Consider the following 14,216-nt stretch of genomic DNA (forward strand, 5'->3'; position numbering starts at 1 on the left):
AGTGAGGTGCTTGTACTTATGCTTTAATTTCACACCTGATTTATCATTCCTGAAGATAAAGCTTGAAAACATGCAGCTGAAAACACTTGGTGGAGAAATTTTCATGTCTGATATTCCAAAGGTTCAAAATAAAAATTAGATAATCTTGACTGATAAAGAAGCACAGAGTCCGTGTCTGTCTTTTATTTATAAGTGATTAGAAACATTGTGAACTCAGAACTGGCACTGAGTGTTCTGGGATTCTTGCCTTCACAACAAAGAATGTCTTTGTCATGAGCCCAAGAAAGAAAAGAGGGAAAGGGAAAAGTTTCAAGAGAAAATGAACAAAATACAAATTTTTTCAGGTATTTGAGAACTTGAAAGACATGACAGAAAGGAAGGGCCAGCCTATCCCAGACATGCCATACAGCCCAAACAGGGGAAAGAAGCTGAGGGCTGCAGAAGCTTGACAAGGCTTTATAGTTTTTCACGGGAACATTAGAAACGTGGCATTTTTTATTACTCTTTTATGAAAAAAAAACCAAAGCAAACCCCAAACAACAACAAAAAACCCCACCAAAATAACTTTGCATTAATTTCATTCAAAATTGTTTAACTATAAAATTTAAATACAAGACTAGTAAACAAAAGGTATTACTTGTTTATTTCCCAAATATGTCTCAATTACTATTTACAATTTGTCAGTTATTTGTACCTGCTAATTTGTACTGTGACTCTGGGAGAAGTAATAGAGCTGATGCAGCTTCACTCCAAAACTCCCCTCATATTTTAATTGGAAAAATCTTGATATTCACTGTGGAACAATCTAACCTTGAAAAACAATCTTTTACCAGTTTGTCTTTAATGCATAAAACACTGCTCATTTTCTGCAATTCTGTCACCAAGGGGCACATTAATTTAGTTGCACAATAATTTAATACATCGATCCATTGATTGAAGCTGAGAGGTTTTTGTTTAGCGGTTCCAAGAAATCCACACATTTCTTGCAAGAATCCATAAAAAGGCAGTTCTGGCTGCAGTTTAAGTAGGGGGAATTGCGGATCATTAGGGAAAGTTGCCCTTCAAAGCCGATCGATCCCACCACACTGAGCACAGTGGGCATTACATGGGAAAAGAGGGAAGAGTGGCAGGGGGCAATTAATGGGGCAGATATTGGAGTGCCTTTCCTGATTACCCCATACCTGACAGTGGATTTGGCCTTGCTGAGCCAGGCATGTGGAAACAAGAACCCTGGTGAGAGATGGCTCTGCTAATGTCAAGAAGTGCCACTTCTCAGCAGCAGGAGCAACTTTATTGAAGCCATCTGTTGTTTTGAAAGACACATGTGCGCACACACACGCACTTGCTCCTCCCAAAGCGTTTAACCTTTGTCTTAAGGCTGGAATCGCACAGCTAATCCCTCCTTAATCTCGGAATGACAGGCTTTGCTGTTGTCAGCAAGTCCTGACAGCTACAGAAAATCAGGGTGGACTGGCGTCGTTCAGATGACGTGTCAGTGATGTATCCTGGAGCAGTCATCTCAGAACAAAGTGCCATTCACCCACTGTCAAAATAAAGTTTGGCAAGAGCAGTGTGTGATCACTGGGAGCCTGATGGAGAAGGCTGAGGTACCTGTGTAGAGGTAAGAAATCCGTACTCTGCTGAATCTCACTGCTCTGCCCAACACAGGGAGGAGGAAGAGGAGGCTGGGTGAGTTTGGTCCCAGTGGAGGCCTCGGTTTTCAGCAGGTGTAACACAGCAGCCAACTCAAAGGAAACGGAGCAGGCTCAGAGTGTGAGCCCTCTTCTGACTTGTCATGTCTCTAGACATTTTTTTATGATGATCCTTCCTTAACACACCAGAACCCTTGAGCTTCTTGTGGCTGTGTTAGGGGTGTGCATCAGAGCCCAGTGCCAATGGAAAACGTGACACTACTGAGCATTCACTGAGACTGAATTATCTCCAGCTTCTTTGTAAATAAACTATTTCTGTTGGTATTTCATGCACATCTGTGTGTGTTTTATTTATTTTTCCTAAAAGCTGTGTTTGGTTTTTTTGCACAGAGGAAAGCCCAATATTTCAGTTTTCATAAGGAAATAAGTTTAATACATGGTATTGGTTTTTTTTAAATAATGGGCTATGATACAGATATCTCAATACCTCCCCTTATTTATTTGACCCATCATTTACTGGAATATTTTACTGTTTATGAAAACTTCAGTTTACATATTTGTTTACTGGCAATTTTTGTTTTCTGTTTGTGTTTTTTATATCCTTTTCTCATTGTGGTCAATAGTTTTATTACTGAATTAAGGAACATTAAGCTGAGGTTCAGGGAGAAGGGCCTAGCCTGATATTGACTGTAGTGGTTTTGTATTAGAAAAAAAGAATGAGAGGTTATTTCCTCTAAAATTTCTATGCAACAAAATAAATAAGATAACTGGAAGACAGATAATGGCTGGATTTCTAGAAACTATATCCAAATACTGTGTTAGAATAAACAAAAGGGAAGATGATTCATTCTGGAATCTAAAGCAGGAAGATGGACAACAGGGTTTTCCCCCATTGGACCCCCACCCTCGAACAAATAAGGTCACACAGATTTTGCTCACTGATTGTTTTACCAGGTAAGACTACATGCAACTGCAGTCACACAACTTTAGTCTGGCCCAAGGAGAGAGTGACAACAGCAGAGCTCTGATGATGCAGGTGTAATACAGACCTGGCACCAAACTGGGGCTCCTAAAGCCTCCGTGACTAAGCTGAGCTTGGACACCCAGGCCTGTCACACTGTGCTGGCTGCACTGTCACCACACATCCTACACTGCACCTCTAAAGCAGAACCCTTCCAAACTGAATTCTTTTCAGTGTTTATTTCTCCTCTACAAGTCTGTCTTGATGATATATGGGAAATAATGGCCAGTTTAAAAGGCCATTTTGAGAACTGCCTTTTTGAAAGTCCTGACACACAGCACAGCTTTAAAGCCTGGAACTGTGTTCCACATACAAGAGGCCTTGAGCTCTCTCTGGGCAGACCACTTTCATATCCTCTTGGATGGAACACTTTCATATCCTCTGAGCTTATGTATTTCATGGTAATAAGCTGTGGGATTTAACTGTGCTGAGACAACATGCCTGCTCTTTAACCTAGTAGAATAAAGAAGAGCTTTCCAAGGAAAAATAGAGATAAAAAGGTTCACATGATACTTGGAGCTGGCAGGGCATTCACTTTTTGCTATTTAGTGGCAAAGTGTAGGGTTTGCAAGATTTCAATTCTGACCATTTAAAAATAATACCACTGCCTTGACTATTGATCATCTCTAGGCTTGTTTGATAAACTGACATATATATGAGTAGAGGTTCATGTATAGATACCAGAATTATCCTGCCATAACATCATTTCTATTTAAACTTAATTCTTTTCTCTGTTACACAAATTTAGGAGCAACTGCCAAAGGCCACACTGGAGTTGAAAATCAAGATTCTTATTTGTTGTGCTCAGGATGGGACTGAGCTGTGCTGAAATGCAGAAGCTCCCACCTGTTCCCCTTGTTCTGCATTTACCACCCATTTGAGCTTCACATAACAGTTTCAGTTTCTACCATGCAGGTTTTTGCATTCAGCTGTCCTTAGGAGGAAAATAAAAAACAAATGACAGATCAGCTATCTGAAATTAGCTACATCTTGAAGAGATTGTGACCAGTTTCAGTTACTGAGGCAGAACATGGCAAGAGGCACTTTCAAAGCCCATCGATTGAGTCAAGAAAAGAAGGGCAAGCTCTGCCAAGGGACTGCACAGCCAGTGAGCAAAGGCAATGATCTGGCATGTGAGGAAATGGGAAGCTCAACTTTTGAGGCCACATCTCTAAGGACATAAATAGAGGGGGTTTTATGTGGCACTTTGGTGTTAGGTCAGATGCTCAGCTCAAGAAGTCTGACCCCTTTAATTGAAACCCTGTTGTCTTTTGAGGTTTTTTTATGGATAAGTGATATTAGGTTAAGTGTTCCTTGCAATGGCATATGCCCAGCAGTGCACAGAAGTTCCATACTGGAGCATTTTCCCTGCCTCATCCCAGGACAGGGTGTTCAGCACAGGCACAGTGAAAGCACCTCTGGGCCTGAGTCACTTTTTTCCCCCACCCTTTGCATGAAACTCACCATAAACCAAATTACTTTGTCCCAAACCACGTGCCAGGCAAGTACAGAATGCACAGTTCCCATAGGAAATCTAAGACAGTCTCACTAGGGATCAGAAAAGCACTTGCCCTGGAAGATCCATCACTGCTACATCTGCCCTTTCTAAAAAGCCTGGTTGTGTCTCCAAAACTAAAGCTGCTGAGCAGCCAGAGAGCAAATGCACAAGCAGACTGTGGGTCTGGCTGGGCCCTGAGTGCTTGTGGCATTTTCAGACACAGCAGCCCCTCCCCACACTTGGAAATGCTCCTCCACCTGCAGGAAATGGCCCTTCGCTCCTGCAGCTCCAGACAAAGAGTGAGGGAAAGCTTGTCAACAAGACAAGAAGCCCAGGAACAGAAGGGAAGGGAAAATGAGTTAGGACAGTCATTCATTTTTCATATGTGTCATGCTTGCTTGTCATAGGCATGAAGAACTGAGATCAGTTCTTTTACTAATCATAGTAATAGTACAAATGCTAAAAGGGAAAGTCATTTTATTGCCACTTCCTTCTTGCAGAGCCTGTTCTCATTTCTAGCATGTGCTGGGCAGGCAAGATCTCAGGGCACCTCTTATTCACCATTCTTCTTCCATTTCAAATTAAGGGAAATTAAAATTTTCCTCTATTTGCCAAAGAAAATGGCAACTGTGCTGTGGGGACTTGGTAAGACAATTAAGTACCACTTTTAGCAGCTAGCATAGCCACTCATATCAGCTAAAATATTCAAATCTTTATAAATAAGGATATTATAAATTCAGATCCGAATAAAGATTCATCTTTTTATCATTAAAAAAATTTAAACCCAGTTCTGTCATAGTCAATATAAATGTCCCCTTGAGGCAAAAAGAATTCTAGGAAAAAATTCACTGTAAGCCAGATGCTTTTTCACAGAGTAGTGGAGATGAAACTGGGGGCAGAACTTAATTCTTTCAGTGACTGAAATATCAACAGCTGGAAAAGCAAAAGCATATATTTGTGAGGATGGCTTCTGTCAACTAATGGTAGTAGTTTTCTCTGTCTTCCTGAATTTATATGCAGGCTATTGATCCTGGCATTACAGCTTTCCTGTCAGGAGTAATGACCCAAAGCATGCATATATTACATGTAATATACATAATTGTGACATATATGTAGTACACAATGTATTGCACATACTTTCCCTAAAATATATAAGCCTGTCATTCAGCCAAACAGAGATAGACCTGGAATTTGATACAGCACTCACGCTTAAGTGTAGAGCATCTGTTTCAACTAATATATTAAACCCCTTACCTTTGAGCCAGGGGCGAGGCTCAGCTCCCTGTCTCATTGTTCTGCTCTACAGCTGAAATGTGGGATTAGTTCCACTCCCTGAATTCAATGCATAGCTAAGCTTACCTGATGTGACTTGAGGACAGCTACTCAGCAGGGAGGTTTGGAACCTGACAGTGGAACAGGAACAGAGAAACTCCCCATGGACTACAGCACACCAGTGTGTGGAAGCTGGGGCTGTCACTCCGACTGCACGTTGGGTGGGAGCTGTGGACTGGCTCTTGGCAACTCTGCCCAGCGGAGCAAGATGCAGCTCCAGGAGAAGAGGCTTGAACAGTATCAATAAGGAGAGGAAGAGAAATTCAGTGCCAGCATTTTGGAAAGTTAACTTGATTGGAAAGTTTGCATTGCAAAGTGTGGGGTTTAACACAGAAGTCTCTTCCAAAAGCCATTTGTTTTTCAAGAGCATCCTGGTTTTATTTCTTAAATGTTACAGGATAGAAAGGAAAACAAAAGAAACAGCAATGGCAAAAAGGAGGAGATGAGCCAACTGTAAGTGCCAGCAAAAGATGTGAATGCCAGACCACAGCACTCCACACTCACAGCTGTGGCCATGTACTGGTATCTGCCACCCCATTCCCTGCCAGACCTCACCTGGTGTGTCAGGAAGAGTCAGAGTGGAAAAAGAGCACAGAAAATAAAGGGAACACACAGAACGGTGGAGAGCAGAGATGCCTTGCAGAGACAGGGAATTTGTTCCCTGTAGCAGGGATCTCGCTCCAACCTCTCCTTAATCAAATATGTCCATACAACCCTCTGCACACATCAACATTTCTCTGTTAAATCTGTCAGCACAACAGCTCAAACACTCTCCCCTTCAGTGACTCGCTCTTGCCAGCAGGGCTTGGCTGCTCTTGCCAGTGGTTTTAGTTTGCTCAGACACAAAGGGCTGGTGCAGATCCACAGACAGTCGAAGGGGCTGTGTCACTGGTTTAGTGACTTCTCCATTAGGAGCAGCTCCCAGCCAAGGGGCCAGGCTGCTCTCAGTGGGATGCCTCCTGTTATCATCCCAACAGCCAGGGGTATGGCAAACCCTTTGGCTTTCCTCCACTAGGCTCTTTCCACGAGGTGTGCAAACTCCCCCCAAACACTACTTTGTGTAACCCCAAGATGGAAGCAAAGAAAACACACCCCAACTCTTCTTTTGCCAAGGCTGGCATTCCCCCCTCACGGTGCTCTGAGCCAGACCTTTGGCTTTTACTTCCACGCTGTTGATTTTGAGGCTAAGTATTTCTGAACTGCAGCTGTGCAGCTCAGCATCACTTCAGAACCTAACAGAGCTTTGCTGTTTTACACCAGTGGAGCATCCTTGCTCAAAGACAAAGCTCAAGAGAACTCCAGCACATAATGAATGCAGTCCAATTTCCAACCAGCAATATTCATTTCCAGGCCAGGATCTTTCAGCCTCCCTGCACTGCCACACATTACCTGCCAAACCTTCCCACACTTGTGGACTGGAACAATACCAGAAATGCTGATTAGAGTTAGTCAGTAAATAACATGGGATGAAAACAAATTAGGTAGTAAGAGGACTCTTGAGAAATTAGGAAAAAAAGCTCTATAGCCTTTCAACTTACTCATGATTTACTAGAAAGTTGCATAATGTGGCAGGCCTAAGAGCTAGCTAAAATGCTTCTAAGACCAAAATATTCCAGTTTGAATAGCTACAGTGCCTATTGAAAGCCTGGGGAAGTATTTAAAGTAAGTTAAAAAACCTGACACTCTCCCTTCCCCCCTGCCCCAAACCTTTGATTAAAAAAAAGCAACAAAAATGTTAATCTTCTGTGGTTAAGCAGAAAGGCTTAAGAAGTGGCTGACAAAAAACATGAATTATTCAGGGACAAGGTTACTGCTATTCCACACACATTGCTCCAGCAAAAGCCACACAAGCACAATAATTTCATGAGTGTTACAGTGATAAACTAGTTTCAAATAACCTCCTTTAATTGCATCAACATAATATAGCTTTTCTGAATCTTTAAGGCTCTATAAAAGACTCTCTAAAAATGGAGGCCCTGATCCCAGTCAAAATTGAACAGGTTTTATGTATTATGTGGCTCCAGGGGGGCAAATATTACATGGTGTTGAATGGGTATGGTCAGAAGCAGTCCCGTTCCGACATCTGATATTGTGCAAACATCCAGGAAGCTTCAAAATCGATACTCAAATTTAAGTGGTCCGTGTTTATAATTATTACCATCTTCCCTAAATCTAGAAGAAACCACAAGCTCTCCTGCAGACTGAAGTCACACACATGTATATGCAGAGATACATTTCTTCAGCAGGAAAAGCAAAGGAGGAACAGTCAGTCCTGTTTTAGAGCTGAATGACCAGAGCAACTGCCCAGGCCTCAGAAGGGAACCTGTGCATTAAACTTGAGAGGAGGCATTGGCAGCCTTCACAAGCCTACTCCTGACCCAGCTTCCAACCAAGGCAGTTTTGCATCCTGCTGGGAAGCTTTGGGACACTTTTGGCTCTACTGCTTCTTACTTTGTGACTCACCTGGTTGTGGTCTCCTGCTGTTGTTCTGTAAACCCATTGGCCTACTGGGCCGTTTGCTGCCCCTCAGAGCTCATTGAGGAAACAGGTTTTGGTCTGATTTGGGAAATCGGGATAAGTAGATAATTAATGAGCTTTTCTAAGGGGGCTGCACGTGACCCAACATCTCTGAAGCACAAAGCAAGGACAAGTCCCTGAAATTATCTATCCCCTACAGAACCAGGGGCGAGATAGAACCCTACTTGCCACTCTATTGAGGATCCCCTTAGGCCAGAAAGTGCTTTGACTGCCACTAATATCTACAAATCTGTGATTAGAATCTCGAGGGAAACAACTTGATGCTGGTCTCTTAAGGAAAATCACCTGGTGCTGCAACACATCAGGCTGATGAAGAAGTCAATGTGGCAGCACACAGCATTGCTGTTAACTGCACAGCTGTATGCAATGATTTGTCTTCTGTCAGTGGGTTTTGGGAGAGGATGGAAAGTAGAGAAACAGTCATAGAGAAGCTCAGTTACAAAAAACAAAGGTAAAGCTTCCAGTTAAACACATAGCAGTCAAGTTAAAATTATAGGTGACAATTACTGTAACTTGATTAGGCACAATAGCAAATTCACTTCCCTAAATCACTTTCACAACTCTCCTAGGAGGTCTGAAAGATGTAGTATATGAGGTTCATTTAATTTCTAATGTAGTAATTATCACTACTGAAAAAAAAATAGCAGTGACAGACCCAGGAAATAAATTTAGCACTTGAGGTTTTAATAAAATTTTTATGTGCAACCCCGTTGGTTAGAAATTGTTTAATCAATCTTATCTGGTTCACAGACTTTCTGCTGAGCTTTTGCTTCATGTTATTACAAGGCAATATGCTGCAGCACCTTCTCAGCATCCCAAGTTGCAAAGCCACCACACTGCTCCTATCCAAAGCCAGTGCAAGCTCCTCTTTCAGCTGTGAACACTCACAATTTTGCTCATGTGCCATCAGTTGTTTTCAGGTTATACAGCTGGTTGTTAGTGCTGGCAACTTGAGAGCAGAGTCCAGCCCTCTCTGCCTGGTGCCAGAATGGGGTCTCTGCTCTAAATTGTAGCTTAGTTCTGTGGCAGAGGGATCCAGTGAGCTTAATCAGGTTTCCGAGATATTAGTGTGTAGGAGACACTGCCAGTCTTTTCTGAAGGGGCTTCATGTTCCATGCTCTGATACGGCACCTGGGGAGGGATCCATCCCAGCCTGCCCTGGCCCCATCACCTCATCCCAGCTCCCATGGGCACACAGGCCAGTGATTTGCTCAGTGGAGGCAGATGAAGCAACTAAGCCTGTGATCCACAACTAGTGGCATTTCTGAGATTTTCCTGACTCCAGAGGGTTTTTTTTTCAGATTTGAATTATCCCAACCTCCTGGGCACAGATAGAGAGAAAGCTGAGCCCAGATCTCTTGTCCTGCTATTTGCAGGGTCATTGCCCTGCATAAATTAAGCTGTAATAGTTTATTTCTATTTGCAAACCAGGCCAGTGTGAGTAGCAAAGAGGTTAAAATGCACTTATTAGTATCTAGAAGAAAAAACCCAGCAGGATTCCTGGACTCTTTTTCTCTTATTTAACCTAAAAAAGTCCATCTCCTATGTTGAACCAGATGCCTCTCACTTCCAGGCTGCTTAAACTCTCACTCTTTTAAGGTGTGCCAGTATGAATTAATTAATGCCACTTTAATTGGGCCTTGGTACCATTCTGAAATCCAAGGAATGAGCATGTCCAGGCAGCCTGTCCAGTCAGGCAGCACTGCCAGAGTGCTCAGTTTGCTTTCTCCATTTTTGTCCATCAGAAACAGATCTTCCCCTTGCCAGTGGGATTTAGCTCTGCTCTTTCTCTTTGCTGACATTCTCTGCCCCAGCACACAGAGCAATCCATCTTCCAAGCTGGGTGTTTTCTCTTTCTGTTTGCAGTTAGTACACTCATAATTCCAGGAGTGACCCAGTGGCCAACAGGTAAATTGATATCCCTCACATCAATTAAAATAAAATAAAAATCAATAAATATTTGGGAATCACCATAAAGAAAGTGCATTCAGAACCCCATATTCCAAACCTGCAAAGGAGGTTTCTTAGGTGAGTGTATCTCAAAAACCCACAGCCTGTGGCCTCGTGGCCCAGCTTTTGGTCTCTGCCAGTTCCAATGCCAACCCCACACAGGACCAGGCAGGAGTGGCAGAGGCAGGACTGGTGCTGAGGCACAGCGGGCAGGAGGCTCTGTGATGGTCCATTTAGAGCCACCCAATGTCTTCCAAAGCCTCCTGAGACTGAGCCAGAGATGTAGGATGCCACAAATCCAAGTGATCAGCTGGGAGCAGCCCCTCAGAAAGCAGATGGTCAGAGCCAGCAATCACTTTAACCAGGCACCCCAAAATCGCCATGGCCTTCAAAAATCATAGTCTTTGCTTTTACCTGTCAGTGAAGCATCAAAGTCATGACAAAATGGCTAATTAAGACACAACTGAAGGTAGGAATTCTCCTTCTTGACTTTTTAAGTTGGAGTCTGTGGGTCATCTTGACACACTAAACAAGTACAGCATTTAGATACTCAATCCAGTTTTATTTTTACGGCCCATATTGGAGCTGGTTGAGCCCCAGCAAAAGAAAGCACAGAGGGAAACTGTCCTCGAAATAGCTGGGATGCAGAGAAACACTCACCTGCATATTCACTCAGAGCTGGATCCGAAGGCCACTGCTGCCATCTGGTGTCATTGTCACCAATGGGGAGAGCTGGGACTTGGCAGGCAGAAATTGCTGGATAAATGAGAAGTGACTTGGTCCCAGACACTGAGGAGTGGCAAAGTCTGCCCTGGCAAAGGAGGGCTCTGCACATCCAAGCTGTCTCGTGTCCATCTCCATCTCAAAGGGACCAGTTTGTGTGCTTGAAGGTAACAGGAGACACAAGAAAGGAGAACAGGGCTTGTTAAAAGGCTCTTTGCTGAGAAGAGGCACAGCCTAGCAGTGTGAGTTGTGGAACAGCAGCTGTGGACATCATACTCCAGCAGAGCCACTGGGAAACACTTCTGGAAGAGGGAGTCTTGCAAAGCTCAGAGCAGGGCACGATGTTCTGGTCTTTGGGAGCTCAGACTGGAGCTGTGTGGGAGGAGGAGACACTGTCTCTGTCATGATTAGGTCTTCCAATCCTTGGCCTTAAGTAGTTTTACATATGCAACCTCACATGTCCCAGAGACACAGTGACACCCAGTTATGCCACCCACCTCATTAGACAAAGTTATGGTTCCAGTGCATTTAAGTAGCTGTCATGGTGCATGTTAGCAGAAACCCCAAGGGGGCTGGGTTTCAGGACTCAACAAAGTGGCTCTAGTTTTGGCAGCTGAACATGAATCATACCCTGGGGTTTGGTCCTCAAACCTCACCAGGTTTTTGTCAGCCCTGTAACCACAGACACACCTGTGCACTTGCATAGGGATAAATGAAGGGATTCAGCAGCAGTGGTTTAAGCCTGCAAGGGCTTAGATATGGGATTGTCTTTACATTCTGTGAAGAGCTCCAAAAAGTTGCAGGAGGATGATAAATTGGGATTGGAGTGTTGGCCAAAGCAAGAGCCGTGTTCAATTCCCTGCTTTGGCAAAAGCCTCCTTTACTGTGTTGAGTAAATCACATAGATTCAGCACCTCAAATCCTCAAGAGAGTTGTTCTTTTACGTTCCTGGAGACTTAACACTAGAGCCACAGCTCTCAAATGAAGTTCCCCTGTCTCCCAAAGGTGCCCTGATGTTAAATCTCATCATGGGACTGAGGTGCAAAGCTAGTGGGGCAGGAGGGACTGTTAGTCAAGAGGAAGGTGAGCTGGGGGAATTTGTGAGGGCAAACAGCCTGGACAACCCAGAGTGGCGTAGTTAAACCACCAAACTGCTTCAAGAAAAGTAGAAAGTCTCTCTTGGGAGAATCAATGTGGATAGAAATGTGGCTTTGCATTCCATTCCTAGCTACTTTCTGCTTCATCCCCAATCTCAGTGTGGCCAGTTCCCTGCAGCATCTCTCACTCAGGGACCCAGGTCCCCAGGGTGGGACCAGCAGGACTCACTCCTCCACTGTGCTCACCGAGGTCTGAGGAGTCTTTGGATTTTCTGTGCTCTCTTGGATACAGCAGAGCCAAGGGAACCCAAAAAACACACACAAAATTTTCCCAAACCTTCCTTTTGCTGCAATTCCTGTTCTTCAGGCACTACCCCATAAAAAAAGATCCACAAGTTAAGCATGAAATAAAGCCAGCAGTAAGGGAATAGTAATTGTTTGATCAGCTCCCAGGGTATCAAACGACAGTAAATTGAGCTTCAGTTTAAAAAGCAGACAATTTTCAGTGTCAGACCACTACATTTTCAAAGCTAATTTAACTATTCCATTAGAAAATGAAAACATATTCAAATTAAAACACCCATAAGATATGAAAAGGGGGGGGAAAGTCTTGTTGGAAAGAGGACATGAAATGCATCAGTAATTTCCCATCAGGCTACAGTTCCCTTAACTGGCCATGACAGTCAAAGATGAAATAGAAATTTCTGTATCAAACAGGAACACAAAGGAGAGTTGACCTTTGATCAAATGTCTGTTTGTAGTTTTGACAAGGAAATTTGCATGAAAATAATTTATGCTGGACACTTACAGGAGAAGTTAACTCCCAGCATGTAAAGGAAGAGAGAGGTCAAACCATCCTTAAACAGCCTGTCAGATGAAAGCCACGCTCTCCCTGCTGCAGAGCTATGTGAAGTTTGGAGCCAGTGAGGCTCCTTTTCTAAAATCCCAGTGTTGAGGCGTTTGTGATGCAATTTTTCAAAGTGGTATTTATGCAGGGTTGGGAAAAGCCTGTTTCAGCCAAAGGCTTTCTCACACAAAGAAACCCCACTTTTTGCATAGCAGCAGAAGGCATATAAAAACAATCAAAAAGAACCAATTAATTATAATATTTAAGATATAGGTTTAGCTAATCCTCCTGGTTTTCCAGAAGGAAGGGGAAAAAAAAAGAAAAAAAAGGTGAAAAAAAGCAGGAGAAGGGAGATCTGGGTGTGAGAAGGAAGATCTGGGTCTGTTTAGACCCAGAGCACTGGTCTGCCTGGAAGGTGCAGAGGGGTGAGTGCTGCCCCTTCCTGAAAGCAGATGTGAGCTCTCAGCTTACAGCTCAGCTCTGCTGTGAGGTGCAGGTAATGAAACAATCAGCTGAGAAATATCAGTTGAATGAGTTATTTTGAGGTAGTTACATAAATAAGAGGGATTTGTGGAAATCCATAAGAATATGGAGATTTTGGGCTCATCTTGTCAGGAAAAGTACTGCTGCTGCTGCTTATTTGAACTCTACTACAGCTGCACAGTAACAATCATTTTCATACAGGTTTTTGCAAGCAGTCCCACACTGTGCAGCAAGAGATTTACCAGATTCCTTCAGGGAATGATGCCCTCCCCAACACATGTGATAACCTCTTTGATTGCCTCCTTTCTTCCAAACATTTATTTCTTTACTATTTCTGAGGTTGCTTGGTTTCCTCACAGGCATGGTTTTACAGTTTTCAGTTTCACTCCTGATTTTTTACCAGTAAGGACTGCAGGATTGGGATGGATATTTGGGTGCTCCCAGGTCTTTCTTGCCTCCATACTGTGATTTATTACTGCAATAATAACCATGGTCTCTACTCACAACCGCAGATGCATTTAGTTTGTTGATTAAAGATACCACTGAAGATTTTCTGCATGTCCCCAAAGGGTTGGCTCTCCCTCTTTTTTTGTGTTCTAACTGTAAGTTGTGCCTTGTCCCTACTTCCAGTGGGAATGTTTTCCCAGGGAAGGTGTTCAGGGGCACCAATTCCCAGCCGGCTGCGTGATGCCTGGTGCAGCCTGGTCGAGCAACCTGGCTCTGGCCAGGAGAGGTCAGTGAACACACACTGAGCCCGCAGTCTGCAACTCTGCCAATAAAACCACTGCGTTTAAAGAACAGGAGCATTTGGCAGCTTCAGGCTCCAGAATCGGGACCAATTGTCCCCTGATACCAGAGAGTGGTACCAGAGTCGGTGCAAGATGCCCTTTGGGGAATGCACCAAGGCATCAGCACGGGCTGCTCCAGTGGGGAGCTGGCAGCTGGTGAGAGCCTAACAGGCCCTGCAGATGTGCTCCCTGCACCACAGCTGCTTCAGCCTTTCCCATCCACACGACTGGTTATCCTCCAAGGTAAAAATTTCTCCTAGAAACATAGAGGAACCAGGCTGTAGGTC

The sequence above is a fragment of the Pithys albifrons genome, chromosome 3 (assembly GCF_047495875.1).
Source record: "Pithys albifrons albifrons isolate INPA30051 chromosome 3, PitAlb_v1, whole genome shotgun sequence".
Taxonomy (NCBI): Eukaryota; Metazoa; Chordata; class Aves; order Passeriformes; family Thamnophilidae; genus Pithys; species Pithys albifrons.